We start from the raw sequence: 7,315 nt of genomic DNA on the forward strand, positions 1-7,315 counted from the left end.
AAGGGCCACGCACCAGTTGCCGACGAAGCAAAACCCGAGAAGCGCCTCGGCGGTGAGTGAGTACAAAAGAACTGTAAGTGCAATGTCACAACAGTGAATAGAACGCGGTCATTGTCGCTAGTGAAGTGACGCAATCGAAAGTGAACTCGATACTGCCAACGTATAAGGCAAATGCTGAACCAGTGAAAAGGTGACCAATACAAGTACGCCGCGAGCTTCGAAAAGTGCATCCGTTCTCGCAACGCAACATGAAACCGTCAGTTTAGCGCCAGTTGGAAACACAGTTATCGTAAAACGCATGCGTCGCAAGTATCGGACGTTAACTCCGACGAAACGTGATTATAAAAGTCTGCATAGCGAAACACGTGTGCCGCGAGCTAAATATTGCATAAGGCATCCGACGCAGTGCAACGTAGGAAGAGCAAATTGATGAAACTAATTGTGACGAGTGTACCCATCTTGTGTATGACCGTCGTGTGTATGACCGCCGACCCACCGCTAAGAAAATATCGTTCCGGTTGAGGCAACCATCGTTCTCGGTTTGAGGGCAACCGGCACGTAATACAGAAGACGTCGTATTTGATCCTGAGAAGACCAACAAGCAGCAGTGAAGAGATCACTCCCGATCCAGCCGTCCCTGACCAGCCGAATAGGAGTTGACCCTGCTGAAGCGGATTTGAACCACGGTGAGTTCAAGATGGAATATGATTTTAAAAAGAATCCGAATGGGCACTGCAAATTGTGCACGAACCCAGATGATATAGGGAAATTGATAACTTGTATTGATTGCGACAGGTGGTTTCACTTGTCATGCTTAGATATAAAATCACCAATTAAAGATTTCCTATGCAAAAAATGTAAAGATATGAAAGTTGAACGGCAGGAACATAGGTCAGCACTAATGCAAACGCAAAAACTGCTGAAAGAAAAAATGACAAATGATGAAGAAAAAGAAAAAGTAAGAATAGAAGAAGAGCTAAAATGGCTACAAGGAGAGTTACAAAACAAAAAATCAGAAGATGTCAGTGAAAAACCAATGACAAGTTCAGACGTAAAACTGTTAGCTCAGAGTTTAGACAAAATGGTTCAATCGTTGTGTTCTAAGGACTCGAAAGTAACACTTTCAAAGCTTCCAGATTTCGATGGAAGCTATAAATGGTGGCCTCAATTTAAACAAGCCTACGAAGAAACTTCCCGAGCTTGTAAGTTTTCAAATTTAGAAAACATGAATAGGCTGCAAAAGCATCTGAAAGGCAAAGCACTTCGTGCGGTTAGCGGGTTAATGTTTAACCCAGAAAATGTTCCACTTGTATTAAACAGGCTCGACAAAATGTTCGGGAACCCTGAAAGCATTTACAAGTATTTACTGTTAGAATTACTAGTAGTGAAGCACATAACGACAGATAATCCTTCAGCATTTTTCGAATTTTCCAACGCTTTGCGCAATCTCATTGATAACAAGAATCTTACGCTACAAGACCTAGCAGAATGGTTGAAACCTTCTGAAGAACTGGCCATTATACTGGCCGCGAACGAAGGAGTAGCCAAACAAGAAAGGTCGAACCGTCAAAACATACAACATCGTCATAAAGGGTCAGAAAAGGAAACAATATGTCTAATTTGTGGATTTCCTCATGAAACCACTCGTTGCCGACAATTGAACGGTAAGACGCCCGATGAAAAATTATCTCTTTTTATTCGGCATAGAGTTTGCACCAATTGCTGCAAGTACAGCAACCATAACGCCCAAAACTGTCGCCTACCACCACATTGTAGTGTGTACGGTTGCGGCAAAAGGCATCATAGTATGTTTCATAAAAGAAATCTGGTAGAAGGGCAATCTACACACAAAATAAATTGCCATCTGGAAAAAAATAATCTATTCTATCAGATCGTGCCCATCACTCTGCACCATAATGATAGAAAATTCGAAACATATGCATTCATGGATCCTGGCTCTTCAACTAGCCTCATTTTGGAAAGTGTCCTAAAAGAACTAAACGTTCACGGACCGAAAAGACCGCTAACTCTCTCCAGGACGGACGGTAGCATTCAAAAGGAGACAGAAAGTAGGATAGTTCCCATAACAGTAGAAGGAGCTAACAAAAGAAAATTCCAAGTTAAAGGTCTCAGGAGTGTAAGGGAACTTAACCTTCCTGTTCAAACCATAGATGCTCCGTGTTTGCCAAGAAATTTTAAACACTTGAAAGGCATAAGTATCTCTAGCTATGCAGATGCGAGGCCTACCGTGCTACTAGGCCGTGCTACTAGTCCCAATATCGAGAAGGTAGACCAAACGAACCAAGTGCCCATGAAACGAGGCTTGGTAGGGTCATTTTTGGGGGAACGAATACACCAAACGTCACAGAGAACTCATTTGTCATGACAGAGACGTACGAAGAAGGAAACAAGAACATGATGCAAATCTTGCGTGGTTTTTTTTTTCTACAGAGGAATTTGGAGTTAAACCTACTCCAACCCGTGCCTCTGAAGAAGACAAAAGAGCGTTAAAGATTATGAAAGACACGCTTAAAAATACTGGCGACGGATACGAAATTGGTTTAGTATGGAAAACCGACAATCCTAAATTGCCAGATAGTTACGGACAAGCGCTTACGAGCTTAAAAAGTCAAGAAAAAGCAATGGAAAGGGATCCAAGCGTAAAATCATGGTATCATAAAGAAATAAACGCATACGTTGAAAAGGGATATGCGCGTAAGGTGGTGTCGACCAATGGAACTGCTGCAATTGAACGGGAAAATAAACTATATTCCCCACTTTTCCCTGATAAACCATAAACCCATTCCCAAACCACGTTTAGTATCCGACGCGGCTGCAAAAAATCAAAATATATCCCTTAATTCTCAACTTCTTTCCGGCCCAGATCTTACTGCGTCCCTGTTCGGAGTGCTAGTCCGCTTCAGGGAACACAAAATAGGCTGTTCAGGAGATATCAAGGAAATGTATCACCAGGTAAAGGTGAGACGGGAAGATTAAGACGCTCAAAGATTTATATTTCGAGAATCGCCTTCTGACGTTCCTCAAGTTTACGTTATGCAAGTGATGATGTTTGGGGCAACTTGCTCACCAACTTGTGCTCAGTTTGTGAAGAACGAGAACACACTGCGTTACAAAAATATTTATCCCCAGGCAGTAAAAGCGATTGTTGAAATTCACTACATAGATGACTACCTAGATAGTTATCCAGATATTGATACAGCCGTGAATACTATCTCGGAGGTGTGTAACATACATGATGATGCTAAATTCTTTATGAGAAACTTCTTTTCCAACTCAAAAGAAGTGGAGATAAGCATTCCAACCAATCCGAGAAGAGTGTACTTGGCATAGAGGAGAAAAATCAAAACTTCGATAGAGTGTTGGGATTGATTTGGGACAAAGAGTCTGACCACTCCTACAAGTTTAAAAGGGCAGATATTAAAACACTAACGAAACGTCAGCTGTTCTCATATATGATGAAAATCTATAATCCTCTAGGTCATCTTGCCAACATTACTGTTGAAGGTAAGATTTTGATGCAAGATCTTTGGAAACCTAAACTAGACTGGGATGACGAAGTCACACAGTCCATAAAGGAAAAATGGGAAAACTGGATAAGCCGAATCGAAAACTCGATGAACATATCCATACCTAGATGTTTTTCGATTGGAAATAACGTAAAGATCAGGGAGCTCCATACTTTCGTAGACGCGTCAGAAAAGGCCTTTGCCGCAGTAACGTATCTTAGGACAGTCCACGACTTAGGCATCGACATAAGTATCGTGGCCGCAAAATCAAGAGTCGCTTTTACCAAACTACTGTCGATCCCTAGGCTTGAATTGCAAGGGGCAGTGCTAGGCACTCGCCTAAACGAAGCAATCAAGAGAGAATTGCGGTTAAAGGTTCAAACAAAATTCTTTTGGACCGATTCAAAAACAGTTCTAGCTTGGCTTAACTCAGATCCTAGAACATATAATCAGTTCGTAGCCCTGAGATTCAGAGAAATTTTGGAGTTAAACTCTCCGAAGCAGTGGAACTGGGTAGCATCTGCAGAAAACCCTGCTGACGAAGCTACAAAAACTTGTAAGAAAAAGTCAATATGGTTAAATGGTCCCGACTTTCTCAAAAATTTAGAAACAAAAACACTAACACCAGACATTCCAGACACATTTGAAGACCGGAAAAGGGTAAACACTTCGAGAACAGTGGAAAGAATAGATTATGACGCCATTTCCGTCGAATGGTGTTCCAAGTACTTGGATTGGTTAAAAAGTAAGGCTAAATCCCTGTCATTTTCGACAGCAATCGATAAAGCTACCCTTGACATAGCTGAGCGCCACTTCATAAAAAAGGCTCAATGGGAAAGCTTTCAAACGGAAATGATACAACTCTCATTGAAGAACCCGATTAATGGCAGCAGTAAAGTTAGGTGCCTGTGCCCTATGTTGGACCAAGATGGGATCATGCGTTCTAGAGGAAGACTTGAACACGTTAAATTCCTTCAGTTTAACGCACGTAGCCCTATTGTCCTACCGAAAGGGCATTACATTACAAACCTTATCCTGCAACATTATCATGAGAGGTACTACCACCAGAAGAGCGAATCAGTGATGGATGCAGTTCGTCAAAAATTCTGGGTGATAGATCTCAGAAGCAGTCTTAAACACGTAATAAACAAATGTCAATACTGCAAAAACGCACGAGCTAAACCAATCCCACCAATAATGGCACCACTGCCAACATGTAGAACAGCAGTGTTTAAAAAACCATTTACGCATTATGGAGTAGATTACTTCGGCCCCCTATTCGTTACGATAGGCAGACGGTCAGAAAAAAGGTGGGGTGTTATATTTACGTGTTTAACCACAAGAGCAATCCATATAGAAATAGCCATTGATCTAACGGCAAGCACCTTTATTGTTTGCTTAAAAAATATGCAATACAGAAGAGGAAAGGTATCTTTCTTATACAGCGATAACGGGACCAACTTTGTCGGAGCCGACAATGAGATGAAACAAATAAGATATCGATGTGCCTAAGAAGGCATAGAATGGATCTTTAACCCACCAGGCGCACCTCATTTTGGAGGTGCGTGGGAGCGAATGGTTGGAGAAATCAAGAGTTTGCTTCCCATGGCTGAGAGTTATAAAGAACACGTTCTCAGATCAATACTTACTGAGATAGAGTTCCTAACAAATAATCGACCATTGACTCACTTAACACTAGAACAAGAAGATGACGAGCCCCTAACTCCAGCTCATTTCTTGCTAGGTTGTTCCGGCGAGGCGGAGCCGAATATCTCAGATATCACCAAAACAGAATTGGTACGGTCCGATTGGAAAAGGGCCCAAGCAATCACACAACAATATTGGCGACGGTGGATAGCTGAGTATCTCCCAAAGCTCTCTATACGAGAAAATTGGACTCAACCGGCCAAACCATTAAAAATAGGCGATATTGTCACGTTTTCCGATGAACAAAGGAAAGAAAAGTGGTTTAAAGGCCGAATCTGCGAGCTGGTAACTGGCGTAGACGGACAAACTCGTTCAGCACAAATCAAAGTAGGTAATAATGTAGTTAATAGGCCAACTGTAAAACTAGCAGTACTTGAGGTAAAACGAGATCAAACATTTCCAAATTGAGGAAAAAGAAAGGAAACAAATCTTAACGTTATAAAAGCTAAAGCAGAAGAACTAGCAAGTCAAATACCAAAAAGGAAAAAAGCTCAAAATTAGGCCCGTAACATGGAGCTCATCCTTAAAATGACAATATACATAGCCGCTCTGTTTAGAGTCGAATGCTTATCGATCGTACCTATCCCTGAACCAGGAATATACTTTGATCATATTGGGACACTCCTATTGAAAAAAGAAGCATGGAAAACGACATTCCATACGGGGACACGTCTGGCAAATGATACGGATACGTTACAGACGTTGAAAAAACACTTAACCACAGTATTGAACTCCGTTAATAGTACGGACTCCGTACTCTCAGATCTAAAAGTTACACTTCAGCGCGAATGCAACCATGCAATTCAACTAATTCAAGGAATAAGTCACAAAAGGACAAAATGCTCCTGGGGAATATTTGGTATATTAAAAGATTTCATGTTCGGGGGAGACGACATAGACGAGCAATTAGCAGCCTTCAGAGCAGCAGAGGATACAAAAAATACACATGTGTCCGAACGTTTGACCCAAACAAATAAAAAACACAATGAGTTAACAGAAAATTTACGTCACCGAATAGACAAACTCTATGATGGTATAGATGTTCTCAGCAAAGAATCTAAGCATAACAAAAATGAAGTTCTAACAAAGTACATACGAGAAACGATCATGCTTACAACCGCTCTAGTACAAGACATGATAAATAAGTATCACGAAATAGATTCAAACCAATTATATTTAGAGGACGAAGAGATGTTAAAACAAACTATACGAAGAAAGATGGCAAGACATTATAACGTTTTAGAATACTCGGAAATAACCAATAGGAGGATAGAAAAGGGTGAAATAGTCTTTTCTATCAAAAACATAATTGTATCGATAGAAAATTACAAGATGTTTAAAGTCATAGCCATTCCAAACTTTGCCAATCATACGATTTTAGACATACACGAAAATACAATAGCCATCAACGAAACTAGTTACTTCTACCCGAAGGAAATTGTTAAATTGAACGAATCGCACTACATATCTGCTGAGAAAATAATACAACGAGAACCAGACTGCATAGCATCAGCATTACTACACACAGAAAGTGGTACCAGATGTAGTTCAAAGGAAATAGGGTCAGAAGTCACTAAATTTATACAACTTACAAATCCAAACAGTATTCTATTCTTCTCTACCAACCCTGATAAGATACTACTAAAATGTAATAGAACACTCACTACACCAAGCTGCTCAATCGGAATCATAACCTTGTCACTAGACTGTAGCATTTTGACCAGCAAGTTCGAAATACAACCGACGATGCTAATAAAATCTGAGCAAGTTAGAGCATATTTTAAAACCGTGTTAAATTTTAGCATATCAAAAGAAGATAAGTCGAACGAAGTAGAATCGGTAACCAGTAACTATGCACTTTTCTCGATAACCATACTAAGTGTTTCTATTACGGTCATCTTGGTTTCCGCGATGTTAATCAAGAAATATCTAAAACAAAATATTGGTCCTCCGCCATGCAGGCCACCCACTTTAAACCTAGAATTGTAACTCCCCTACGAGGATTTACGGGGGGAGGGATGTCGCTGACGACAATTTAGGCTTAAAAAACAATGCGTTGCTAGGTCAATAAATGCTGACTA

This window comes from Anopheles merus, unplaced genomic scaffold (genome assembly GCF_017562075.2).
Source record: "Anopheles merus strain MAF unplaced genomic scaffold, AmerM5.1 LNR4000040, whole genome shotgun sequence".
NCBI classification, from domain to species: Eukaryota; Metazoa; Arthropoda; class Insecta; order Diptera; family Culicidae; genus Anopheles; species Anopheles merus.